This window comes from Diceros bicornis, unplaced genomic scaffold, assembly GCF_020826845.1.
Source record: "Diceros bicornis minor isolate mBicDic1 unplaced genomic scaffold, mDicBic1.mat.cur scaffold_93_ctg1, whole genome shotgun sequence".
NCBI lineage: Eukaryota > Metazoa > Chordata > Mammalia > Perissodactyla > Rhinocerotidae > Diceros > Diceros bicornis.
The window spans coordinates 1,209,928-1,224,411 of NW_026691823.1; the positions used below are offsets into that span (position 1 = coordinate 1,209,928).

Sequence of the window (14,484 nt, forward strand, 5' to 3'; positions counted from 1 at the left end):
AATCTGAACAAAGTACTTGTTAACCAAACTTTGGTTAAGTTTCTCTCTTTCCTGCAGACCCCTGAACTTTGACCTACCCTCATTCTGAGCCAGCATACAACTTCTCCTAAACAGCCCCTCCTGAAAATAGGCTGACATCAAGATAAAATATTCGTTGATCCGCTATCCCATCACTCCACCCTTTCATTCCCCTTACCCACATCAAGTTCTTTCTAGCCTTGTTTACTCCTCCCTGTAAAAGAAAAACTCCTTTTGCCTAATGCTTGTTGCTAAAGTTGTTGCATCCTCCCTGTTACAATAGTCCCTTTCCTCCACTTTGCAATAATCTCTTCAATAAAGTCTCTCCTTACCTAAATCTGGATACCTTTATGGCGGTGCTTAAACACAACTTCTGACTAAACACGGAGTGAACAATACTCTCATCCAGGGTTGACACCTAAGAAGCCAGGATTTAAAATAATATCACAGTCATCCTGGAAGTCTGGAAGATTGTGTGACGCCCAGGCTGTGCTTTCCTGTGAGAAATCAGAGACTAAAGCTCAGAGAAATCAGAGAATAGTACCAGGCTGAAGAGGGGACAGAAAAGACATAGAAACTCCCTGAACTGATATAGCAGCCTTCAAGCACACATGTATACCAACAGTAAAGGATAAAAATCTAACTAAATAAGGAAGCTTAAGCAAAACTTTAATCAATTAATTGTTATGCCAAACCAGAGGGTTCTCCTAGATAGCTCGGATAAGAGAAAAACAAAAAGCAAAAGAATAGTCTTAGCAGGGGTGTCAGAGGTTGCACATGGCAAGGGAAAAAGACATTACAGAATTTAGGTCAAGTCACTCAGCATATAAACAAATGACCAAGCAACAGCAATAACTCCTTGGGAAGGTCAGTATCCAGAATTACTGCAATATACTATCTGAAATGTCTAGTTTTCAATGAAATCTAACAAGATATGCAAGGAAACAGGAAAGTGTGACCCATACTCAGGGGGAAAAAAGCAGGCAATAGAAATTGCCTTTGAAGAAGTCCAGATGGTAGACTTAGCAGACAAAGATTTTAAATGACCTATTATAAATATATAGAGAGAGTTTAGAGAAACCATGCTTAAAGAATGAAAAAGATATATAATGATAATGTATCATCATATAGAGAATATCAATGAAGAGACAAAAATTATTTTAAAAAACAAAAGAAAATTCTGGAGTTGAAAAGTACAGTAACTGAAATGAAAACTTTATTAGAGGGGCTCAAAAGCAGATTTGAACTAGTGGAAGAAACAACAAACTTGAAGAGAGATCAATAGAGATTATACAATCTGAAGAACAGAGAGTAAAAACAATGAAGAAAAATTAACACAGCTTCAGAGACATGTGGGATACAATTAAATACACTAACATATATCTAATGGGAATACCAAAAAAAAAAAGAGGAGAGAAAGAAAGGGACAGAAATAATATTTGAAGAAATAATGGCTGAAAACTTCCCTAATTTGATGGAAAACATTGCTTTACACATTCAAAAAAACGAAATTAATTCCAACTGGATAAATTCAAAGAGATCCATGGTTGAAGTGTTGAAAGATAAAGAGAAAATCTGGAAAGCAACAAGAGGAAAATGACTCATCTCGTACAAGGGAATCCCAATAAGGTTAATATCTGGCTTCTCATCAGAAACAGTGGAGAACCGAAGGCAATGGGATCACATTTTCAAAGTGCAGGAAGTGTCAACCAAGAATCTTATATCCAGTAAAATTATCATTAAAAAATGAGGGCGAAATAAAGGTATTCCCAAGTAAACAAAAACTGAGAGAATTTGTTTCTAGGACATCTTCTTTACAAGAAATACTAAATGAAGTTCTTCAAGCTGAAAGAAATTGGCACAAGACAGTAATTTGAATCAACACACATTAAAAAAAAATGTGTCAGTAAAGGTAATTATGTAGGTAATTACAAAAGACAATGTAATTGTATATTTCTTCACCTTTGTCCTTTAGACTAATTTAAGAAGTCTCATAAATCAATGCATATAAAATTGAATAGACTTTTAAACATGTCGTTAGAAGAATAACGTCCCCTTTCCCAAGATGTCCACATCATGATCCCTAAAACCTGTGAATATGTTACCTGACCTGGAGAAAGGGATTTTGCAAGTGTGATTAAGATGAAGGATTTGGAGACAGGAAGATTATCCTGGATTATCCAATGGGCCCAGCCTAATTATATGAGCCCTTAAAAGTAGAGATCCTTTCCCAGTTGAGGTCCATTAGAGGGACTGTGGAAAGAAAGTCTAAGGAATGCGATGTAAAAAAAAAAAAAAAAATGCGAACGTCTAAGAAGAAAATATTTACTTCTACCCCTAAAGAGAACCACTGGGCATCCATATATCTCAAAAATTCATTGTTTTAAATATTTTTTATGCCTCTGTATGCTAAGGCTGCTTTCAAAGATGGAGGAAGGGAACCATGAGAAAATGTGGGCATTCTCTAGGATCTGGAAAAGGCAAGGCAACTTATTCTGACCTAAAGCCTACAGAAAGGAACACTGCCCTGCCTATGGCTTGATTTTAGATCAATGAGACGTGTCTCAAACATCTTACGTAAAGAACTGTGAGATAAAAATTTATTTTGTTTTAAGCCACTAAGTTCATGGTAATAAGTTATGACAGCAACAGATAACCATTACAAGTGGTGAAATCTAGCTAGTAATTTTTAAACTACCCGAAAAGAAAAGACTCAGGTAGAACTCAGTTAGACTGAGTGAAACTAGACTCAGCTTCATTCATGTATTCTTTCAAACATCCAAAGAAAATTCATATCAGTCCTTCTCAAACTCTTCCAAAAAATCAAGTAAAGGCAACACTTCTCAATTCATTCTATGAGCCAGTATTACCCTGATACCAAAATCAGACAAAAATATCACAAGAAAATGTAACTACAGACCAATATCTCTTATGAATACAGATGGAAAAGTCCTCAAGAAAATACTAGCAAACCAAATTCTGCAACATATAAAAATTATATTATACACTATGACCAAGTGCGACTTGTCAGGAATGCAAGGGTGGTTCAACATAAAATCATTCACATTAATAGGAAAAAGGGAAAAGCCACATGATCATCTCAATTGAAGTAGAAAGAACATTTGACAAAATCCAACACCTTTTCATGATAAACACACTCAACAAACTAAGAATAGAAGAGAACTTCTTCAATCTAAAAAAGGGCATCTATATGAAACTCACAGTTAACATCATACTTAATGGTGAAAGACTCAATACTTTTTCCCTAAGATCAGGAACAAAACCAAGTTGTCTGCTCTTGCTACTTCTATTAAAAATTGTCCTGTAAGTTTTAGAAAGAGAAATTAAGCAAGAAAAATAAATAAAGCACATCCATATTGGACTGGAAGAATTACAGCTACCTCTATTTTCAAATTATATATATATTCTAAAGAGTCCATTAAAAAACTACTAGAGAGGACGTCAGGAACATGGTGGAGTGAGCTGTTCCCTGTGTCTCTCCCCTTTGAACTACAACTAAAAGGACATTCATCAACCAGTGGAGGATACCCACACAGCACACCAGGATGCCTGAGAGACCCAAGCAGCTGTACATCTGAAGGTGGATGGACTATCCCCCCAGGAGGTGATGAAGATAGGTGAGCACCCTCTGGACTCCAGGCAGCCTAGTGCACGTGTGTGACTACTTTCCTGGCTGGAGCAATCATAGCACTGCTGTGGCCCCAAGGGTGGGAGCATGCCTCAGCATGACTGTGGAAACAGGTGATGGCAGCCCTGGGCCCCCCATGTGATCACTTCCTTATCTAGTGGGGGAGCCCTCAGGGCCATGCAGTCCACAGAGAGCAGCACAGGCTTGCACTCGGTGGGGAAGCCCCACCCACCAAGCACAAAGGCCAGTGCTACCAGGAGCAGAGGGCGACTGAGCTGCTACTGAGGAGAACAAGCTCCCAGTTGCCATGAACACCCCTAGTATTGCTGCAGTTCCAAAGGGGGGAAAAGTGTCTCAGCAGGATTGTGAGAACAAGCGGCAATGGCCCTGAGCCCAGTGTGATCACTCGTTCATCTAGTGAGAAAAACCACAACCCCACCATGGTCCCAGGGAGGGGCTTCGGCTCGGTCCCAGAGGGGAGGTCCCACCCATGAAGCACAATGGTTGGTGCAACCTAGGTGTAGAGGGTGGCTGAGATCCCAGTCCGGGTGAACAAACTCCCAGCTGCCGTGAACACCCATGGTACTGCTGCAGCCCCAAAGGGGGAAGCGTGTCTCGATGTCACTGTTGGAGCTGGCGGCAGTAGCCCTGAGCCCCCGTGTGATCACTCTCTCATCTGGTGGAAGAATCTACAATCCCACCTGGTCCCAGGGAGTGGCCTTGGCTCAGTCGTGGAGGGGAAGTCTCGCCCACCAAGCACAATGGCTGGTGTGACCTAGGAGCAGAGGGCGAGGGAGACTGAGATTCCAATCTGGGCAAACAAGCTCCCAGCTGCTGTGAACATCCATAGTACCGCTGTGGCCCTGAAGCAGGGAGCACAGCTCTGTGAGTCTATGGGAGCAAGCGGCAGAAGCCCTGAGCCCCCCATGTGACTACTTCTCCATTTGGTGGGAGATCCCACAGGGCCACTGTGATCCCAAGGAGTGACCCAGGCTCAGACAGCCACACCTGACAGGGATCGCAGCAGTGGGCTCAGACTACACAGCTCCTGCACTCCCTCAAGTGGCAGCAGGTGGAACCTGCATCCAGAAACTATCACTATGCATCAGCACAAATCCACTCCATCAAATGGTTTAAAGAAATATATCAATACTCCTGACCAGAAGGAAAAAGACAAACACCCAGAAATCCACCCTGAGGGCATGGAAATCTATGATCTAAATGACAAAGAATTCAAGACAGCCATCCTAAGATAACTCAACAAGCTACAAGACAATTCTGAAAGACAGTTCAATGAAATCAGGAACCAAATTACTAACAGAGGGAATTCTTCACAAACGAGATCAAAACTATAAAGAAAAACCAAACAGAACTGTTAGAGATGAAAAACAAAATGGATGAGATAAAGAAAAGTTTGGAGTCCTTAAACAATGGGGCTGATAATATGGAGGACAGAATTAGCAATCTGGAGGCTAGGAAGACAGAAATGCTTCAGATGGAGGAGGAGAGAACATAGACTAAAAAGAAATGAAGACATTCTCCAAGAAATATTTGACTCAATTAGGAAATGCAACATAAGGATTATAGGTATTCGACAGGGAGAAGAGAGGGAAAAAGGAGCAGAGAGCTTGTTCAAAGAAATAACAACTGAGAACTTCCCAAACCTGGAGACGGAGCTGGAATTAACACGTAAAAGAAGCCAACAGGACTCCTAAGTACACCAATGTAAAAAGACCTTCTCCAAGACATATGTTAGTAAAGCTGGCAAAAGTCAACGATAAAGAAAAAATATTAAGGACAGCAAGGCAGAAGAGAACAACCTATAAAGGAAGCCCTATGAGGCTTTCAGCAGATTTTTCAACAGAAAGCTTGCAGGCGAGGAGAGAGTGGAATGATATATTCAAAATTTTGAAAGACAAAAACTTTCAGCCAAGAATACTCTATCCAGTGAAAATATCCTTCAGATATGATGGAGAAATAAAAACTTTGCCAGATAAACAAAAGCTGAGGGAGTTCATTGCCACAAGACCCGCACCCCCCCCCACAAGTTTGATCAAGAAAGCCCTCGTACCTGAAAAGAAAAGAAGAAAGGGTTTACAAAGCCTTGAGCAAGCAGATAAATAGGCAGACAAAATCCAAAATTGCAGCTCTCTATCAGAACAGATCAGCAAACACTTAATTATAACTCTAAAGATAAAGGAAAACAAAACATCAAAAATAAATATTATCACTTCATTTTAACCACAAATTCACAACACATAATGGGATAAGTTGTGACAACAACAACTTAGAAAGGGAAGAGGAAAGGGACGAAACCTACTTAGACTAAGGAAACAAGAGGCTATCAGGGAATGGACTATCTCATCTATGAGATCTTTTACACAAACTGCACAGTAACCACTAAACAAAACATCAGAACAAAGACACAAATGATAAATAAAGAGAAAACCATCATAGACAGCCACCAAACTGAATTAGCAGTCCAAAATTCATGGGATGGGAAACAAGGAAAATACATAACAACTGAAAAACAAGAGATAAAATGGCAGCATTAAGCCCTCATATATCAATAATCACTCTAAATGTAAATGGATTGAATTCCCCTATCAAAAGACACAGTGGCTGGATGGATTGAAAAACCAGACCCAACAATTTGCTGCCTCCAGGAAACACATCTCAGCTCTAAAGACAAATACAGGCTCAGAGTAAAGGAATGGAAGATGATACTCCAAGCTAATGGCAAACAAAAGAAAGCAGGTGTGGCCATACTTATAACAGACAAAGTAGACTTCAAGATAAAAAAGGTAATGAGAGACAAAGAGGGGAAGTATATAATGATAAAAGGGACACTCCACCAAGAAGACATAACACTTATAAATATATATGCACCCACCACAGGAGCACCAAAGTACATAAAGCAGCTATTAACAAACCTAAAAGTAAATATCAACAACAACACAATAATAGTAGCGGACCTTAACACCCACATACATCAATGTATAGATCATCCAGACGGAAAGTCAATAAGGAAATAGTGGACTTAAATGAAAAACTAAACCAGATGGACTTAACAGATATATATAGAGCACTCCATCCAAAAAGAACAGATTACATATTCTTCTCAAGCGCATGGAACATTGTCAAGGATAGACCATATCTTGGGAAACAAGTCAAACCTCTATAAATTTAAGAAGATTGAAATCATAACAGGCATCTTTCCTGACCATAATGCTATGAAACTATAAATCAACTATAAGAAAAAAGCTGGGAAAGTGACAGAGATGTGGAGACTAAACAACATGCTACTGAACAACCAATGGATCATTGAAGAAATTAAAGGAGAAATCAAAGAATATCTGGTGACAGATGAAAATGAAAATACACCATACCAATTCATATGGAATGCAGCAAAAGTGGTCCTGAGAGGAAAATTCATAGCAATACAGGCCCACCTTAGCAAACAAGAAAAATCCCAAAAAAGCAATCCCCAACTACACCTAACAGAATTAGGAAAAGAAGAACAAACAAAGCCCATAGTCAGCAGAAGGAGGGAAATAATAAAAATTAGAGCAGAAATAAACAAAATTGAAACCAAAAAAAACAGGAGAAAGGATCAATGAAACTAAGAACTGGTTCTTTGAGAAGATAAACAAAATTGACAAACTCTTAGCTAGACTCACCAAGAAAAAAAGAGAGAAGGCTCAAATAAATAAAATTAGAAATGAAAGAGAAGAAATCACAATCACCACAGAAATACAAAGGATTATAAGAGAATACTATGAAAAACTATAGAAAAACTATATTCCAACAAAGTGGACAATCTAGAAGAAATGGATAAATTCTTAGACTCATATAGCCTCCCAAAACTGAATCAAGAAGAGATAGAGAACCTGAATAGACCAATCACAAGTAAAGAGATTGAAACAGTAATCAAAAATCTCCCAAAAAATAAAAGTCCAGGACCAGATGGCTTCTTTGGAGAATTTTACCAAGTATTCAAAGAAGATTTAATACCTATCCTTCTCAAACTATTCCAAAAAATAGAGGAAGATGGAACATTTCCTAACACATTCTACAAGGCCAACATCACCCTGATACCAAAGCCAGACAAGGACAATACACAGAAGGCAAATTACAGGCCAATACCACTGATGAACATAGATGCAAAAATACTCCACAAAATATTGGCAAACCGAATACAGCAATACATTAGAAAGATCATACACCACGATCAAGAGGGATTTGTACCAGGGACACAGGGATGGTTCAACATCTGCAAATCAATCAATGTGATATACCACATTAACAAAATGAGGAATAAAAACCACATGATCATCTCAATAGATGCAAAGAAAGCATTTGAAAAGATCCAACATCCATTTACGATACAAACTCTCAACAAAATGGGTATAGAAAGAAAGTACCTCAACATGATAAAGGCCATATGTGACAAACCCACAGCCAACATCATACACAGTGGGGAAAAACTGAAAGCCATCCCTCTGAGAACAGGAAAAAGATAAGAGTGCCCACTCTCGCCACTGTTATTCAACATAGTGTTGGAAGTTCTGGCCAGAGCAATTAGGCAAGAAAAAGGAATAAAAGGAATCCAAATAGGCAATGAAGAAGTGAAACTGTCACTGTTTGCAGATGACATGATTTTATATAGAGAAAACCCTAAAGAATCCATTAGAAAACTATTAGAAATAATCAACAACTACAGCAAAGTCGCAGGGTACAAAATCAACTTACAAAAATCAGTTGCATTTCTATACTCTAATGACGAACTAACAGAAAGAGAACTCAAGAATACAATCCCATTTACAATCGCAACAAAAAGGATAAAATATCTAGGAATAAATTTAACCAAGGAGGTGAAAGACCTATACAATGAAAACTTTATAGTTTTATAAATAATTTTATAAAACTATTATATAAAATTATAAAATAGTTTTATAAATAATGTCTATAAAACTTTATAGTCATTATTGAAAGAAATCAATGGTGACATAAAGAAATGGAAAGATATCCCATGCACATGGATTGGAAGAATAAACATAGTTAAAATGTCCATACTACATAAAGCAATCTAGAGATTCGCATCTGTAGATTGATTTGCATCTATTGCAATGCAATCCTAATCAGAATCCCAATGACATTCTTCACAGAAATAGTACAAAGAATCCTAAAATTCGTATGGGGCAAGAAAAGACCCCGAATAGCTAAAGCAAATCTGAGAAAAAAGAACAAAGCTGGAGGCATCACAATCCCTGACTTCAAAACATACTACAAAGCGATAGTAATCAAAACAGCATGGTACTGGTACAAAAACAGACACACATATCAATGGAACAGAATTGAAACCCCAGAAATAAAATTCACATCTATGGCAGCTAATCTTTGACAAAATAGCAAAGAACGTACAATGGAGAAAAGAAATTCTCTTCAATAAATGATGCTGGGAAAACTGGACAGCCACTTGTAAAAGAATGAAAGTAGACCGTCTGCTTTCGCCATACACAAAAATTAACTCAAAATGGATCAAAGACCTGAAAGTGAGACCTGAAACTATAAAACTCTTGGAGGAAAATGTAGGCAGTACACTATTCATCATTGGTCATAAAGGGATCTTCTTGAATTCCGCGTCTACTCGGACAAGGGAAACAAAAGAAAAAATAAAACAAGTGGGACTTCATCAGACTAAAGAGCATCTGCAAGGCAAACAAAACCAGAATCAAAATGAAAAGACAACATACCAACTGGGAGAAAATATATCTCCGACAAGGGGTTAATCCCCATAATATGTAAAGAACTCACACATCTGAACAACAAAAAAACAAATAACCTGATCAAAAAATAGGCAGAGGATATGAACAGACATTTTTCCTAGGAAGATATACAGATGGCCAATAGGCATATGAAAAGATGCTCAACATCACTAATCATCAGGAAAATGCAAACTACACTAAGACATCACCTTACACCCATGAGAATGGCTATAATCACCAAGACAAAAAATAACAAATGTTGGAGAGCATGTGGAAAAAAGGGAACCCTCATTCACTGCTGGTGGGAATGCAAAGTGGTGCGGCCTCTATGGAAAAGAGTATGGAGATTCATCAAAAAATTAAAAAGAGAAATACCTTATGATCCAGCTATCCCACGTCTGGGTATTTATCCAAAAAACTTGAAATCAACAATCCAAAAAGACTTATGCACCCCTATGTTCATTGCAGCATTATTCACTACAGCCAAGACGTGGAAGCAACCCAAGTGTCCCTTGAGTAATGACTGAATAAAGAAGATGTGGTATATATATACCATGGAATACTACTCAGCCATAAAAAAAGACAAAATCATCCCATTTGCAACAACATGGATGGACCTAGAGGGTATTATGTTAAGTGAAATAAGCCAGACAGAGAAAGACAAACACTGTATGACCTGTCACATATGTGGAATATGATAACACACAGACAGAGAGAACAGTTTGGTGGTTACCAGGGGGAAACAAGTTGGCGGGTGGGCACAAAGGGCGAAGGGGTGCATTTATATGGTGACTGACAAATAATAATGTGCAACTGGAATCTCACAATGTTATAAACTATTATGAAATCAACAAAAAAATTAAAAAAAAATAAAGTAGGCTTTAAAAAAAAAGTCACGACAACAAAAAAACTACTAGAACTATTGAACAAATTCATCAAGATTGCAGGATACAAGATCAATATACAAAATTTAATTGTATTTCTCTACACTAACAAAGAGCATTCCTAAAATAAAATTTAAGAAAACAATTCATTTAAAATAGCAACAAAAAAGAATAAAATATTTAGGTATAAATCTAACAAAATAAGTACAAAACCCATATACTGAAAACTACAAAACATTGTTGAGAAAAATTAAGAATATCTAAATAAATGGAAAGACATCCCATGTTTATGGATGAGAAAACTTGTTATTGTTATGATGGCCATACTCCCCAAATTAATCTACTGATTCAAAGCAATCCCTATTAAAATCCTAGCTGATGTCTTTGCAAATTTATTTGGAAAAGAAAAGGACCCAGTACAGACACAACAATACAGAAAAATAATCATAAAGTTGAAAGACTTAGACTTTCCAATATCAGAACTTATGGCAAAGCTACATTAATCAATACAGTGTGGTCTGGGCATAAAGACAGATGTATAGATCTGGAATAGAATTGAGTCCAGAAATAAACCCTTGAATTTATCATCAATTAATTTTTGAAACGGGTATGAAGACAATTCAATGGGGAAAGAATAGTCTTTTCAACAAATGGTACTGGAACAACATGATAGTCACATGCAAAAGAGTGAAATTGAACCTATTAAAATTAATAAAGGGAAACTTCATTTAAAATGGAATCAGGAAGCCCTGTAGGGGGAGTTCTCACACACACACCTTCCATTGCAGCTTACTTTACAATTTGGGGCAGGAAGTGCAACCACTTTACTACTCCAGAAGGAAGAGGGAAGATTTTCTCCCTGCCCAGGAACAGCCCAGCCAATGAGAAGCCATCACCACCCTGAACTCTTACCTTCCTTCAATGAACTTTTATTTAGAACAGCCCCTCCCACCTCCCACCTTTAATCTATAAAGGCAAGCTCTCCTGCTTTGTTCTCTGGACTTGCTTATGGTTCACCATAGTTTGCATTTCCTGAACTGCAATTCCTCTGCTATTCCTGAATAAACTCTTTTTGCTGGTAAAATAACTTGCTAACTTATTTTAAAGTTGACAGACCTCTACCTCACACCATATACAAAGTTACTCCAACTGGATCATAGACCTCAATGCAAAAGAAAGCAAAATCTAAAAACTCTCAGAAGAAGACACTAGAGTAAATCTTCATGAGCTTGGGTCAAGCAAGCTTTCTTAGATATAACACCTGAAGCACAGATGGCAAAAATAGATAAATAAAACCACATCAAAATTAAAATCTAAACTTCTTTGCTGCAAATGATACCATCAAGAAATAAAAAGATATCCCACAGAATGGGAGAAAATATTTGCAAATCATATATCTGATAAGAGACTTACATACAGAATATATAAAGTTTATACAATTCAATAATAAAAAGACAAATAATACAATTAAAAATGGGTAAAGAATTTGAATAGACATCTAAAAAAAGTATACAAATGGCTAACACACATATGAAAAGATCATAAATGTTATTAATGGTCAGAGAAATACAAATCAAAACCACAATGAGATATTACTTCATGCTGACTAGGATGGATGTAATATAAAAGACTGACAATAACAAATGTTGATGAGGAAGTGGAGAAATTGAAACCCTCATGCATTGCTGGGTGAGAATGTAAAATGGTACCCCTACTGCGGAAAACAGTTGGTGGTTTCTTAAAAAGTTAACCATAGAGTTACCAAATGACCCAGCTATTCCACTCCTAGATGTATACCCAAGAGAAATGAAGACATATGTCCACCCAAAAACCTGTTCATGAATTTTCACAATAGCGTTATTCATAACAGCCAAAGTCTGAAAACAACCCAAATGTCCATCATGATGAATAGATTAAAAAAAGATGTTATATACACGTAATGGAATATTATTCAATGATAAGAAGCAATGAAAGACTGACACATGTTACAACATGGATGAACCTTGAAAACATTAGGCTAAGTGAAAGAAGTCAATCACAAAAGACCAAACATTGTATGACTCCACATATATGAAATGTTCAGAATATGCAAATCCGAGGAGACAAAAGAGTAGTGGTTGCTTAGGGTTTGAGGTATGGGCAGCATAAAAAATTAACTACTAAGGGAGTTTCTTTTAGGGGAGACAAAAATATTTTAAAATTAGTTGTGGTTTAGTCAGAATCCTGTGATTAAAAAACAGTGAGGGGGCCGGCCTGGTGGTGTCGTGGTTAAGTTCGCGCACTCCGCTGTGACGGCCTGGGGTGTGCGGGTTCAGATCCCGGGCATGCACTTACACACTGCTCAGCAAGCCATGCTGCAGCGGCGTCCCACATACAAAATAGAGGAAGATGGGCACAGATGCTAGCTCAGGACAAATCTTCCTCAATAAAAAGAGGAAGATTGGCAACAGATGTTAGCTCAGGGCTAATCTTCCTCACCAAAAAGAAAAGAAAAAAAAACACATTTAATTACACACTTTACACGGGTGAATTGGATAGTATACAAATTACATCTCAAAGCTATTTTTAAACGGAATAAGCTGCTGCTTCCAGAACTGGTTAAGGATCTTTGAGTAAAAGAGAGAGAGATCAACTCTGTCTAAACTAAGCAAAAAAAAATGTTGGAAAAAATTGGGGCATTTTACTGAAACGAAGAATAGAATGCATAACCAAGGCTTCACTGAGCAACCACAGCATCCCTGAACTCGTTTATGGACTCCACCTACGTTCATGCACAGCATAACGACGTTTCAGTCAATGAGGGACATATACGATGGCGGTCCCATAAGATGAGTACCACATAGCCTAGGTGTGTAGTAGGCTACACCATCTAGGGTTGTGTAAGTACACTCTACGATGTTTGCACAACGAAATCGCCTAATGACGCACTTCTCAGAACATATCCCAGTTGTTAATTAGCACATGACTGTATTTAAAAGAGAAAACAACTTGTCTAGGACAGCATTGTCTTGAGTTTGCTGTCATATGTAGCTGAACCTAGCTCTAAGTAAACATGCATTTTATTAAATGAAGAAAACTCACTTCTCTTTTTAGCTTGCTAAGGGTTTTATCAGGAATAATTGTTAAATTTTACAAAATGCTTCTTACATATGGTTTTCTTTATTACCTTAACTTAGTGAATTTCTTAACGACTGTATTCTTGTCAAATCTGAATCCGTTGTTTATTTCTTCTTACTCTTCCTCATTGCGAAGCTTCCTCCTATTATTTCTATGATACCCTTGTTATGAGTTTATTTTTCTGGAACTTTATCTACCGGAATTTTTTGAGTCCTGCAATAAGGTCCAATCTTCCAGAGAGGATTTTCATTCGCCTCTGTCAACTAAAAAGCCAGGGCTACTTTACAATAAATTCTGAAGTTTGGGGTATTCAGCCATCCACTTTTTTTGAAATCCAGATCTATAGGCACCTTAGGGACAGCTTACATTTAGATCTGCTTAGGGAAAAATATTCCCCCCTCCACCTACAACCAATGGTTGTAAATGGCATGTTTCACTGACGGTGTTAAAAAACAAAATTTAACCGAGTAAATTTGAAGCTCTAATTGGCTTTACTAAATGATTCATGGAACAAGCACTGTCCCATCTAGCAAGTAAAAGTGTGCTGCAAGGAGTTGTACAAAATGGAAGGTTTTTATAGGCAAAGGGAGGGTGAGGTAAGGAAGTTATTAGCAAAAGAAAAGAAAGGATTGTTTCAGGCCAGGACATCTTTTGAGAGGAAGGGAACAGTGGGAGTTTTATCACACAGATTACCTCACTAGTGCTGATCAGAAAATTTCAGATTGACTACTTAAAATCACATTCTTGGGAGATGTTTAAAACTGAAATTATATCTTGGTTTGCTGTCCTGGAGGCAAATTACTCCATTTGGGGCCTGTTAGTTCTTTTCTAACAACAGCGTGAAATTTTTTATTTGTTTATTTATATATGAATATTTGTTTAGCTTTTCTATTTCATTAAGTTGACTTTATGCAGAAGTTTCCAATCTAATGGCTTATTGTGTTTGAGCCCTAGGCTTTGTCTTCTGTTCCTCGCAGAATAAAGACCCATTTGAAATGAAGCTCTGGGCGAACAGATATCGAGAGGCTTCTGTGTTCACTTACCCATC

The 14,484-nt window shown here is 37.6% G+C and overlaps 1 long non-coding RNA gene across 15 annotated transcripts in view; it reads right to left on the reverse strand.

The window, feature by feature from the left end:
- The window catches only part of LOC131403854 (uncharacterized), a 132,414-nt gene that overhangs the window by 42,513 nt on the left and 75,417 nt on the right, over positions 1–14,484 (reverse strand). Inside the window, exon 12 of one of the 15 annotated variants that reach the window (XR_009219588.1) lies at positions 13,573–13,587. The exons of the other annotated variants lie outside the window; for them this stretch is intronic. This is a non-coding gene — a long non-coding RNA (uncharacterized LOC131403854). Of the gene's footprint in view, positions 1–13,572; positions 13,588–14,484 lie in introns of those variants that run through there. 15 annotated transcript variants of the gene reach the window in all.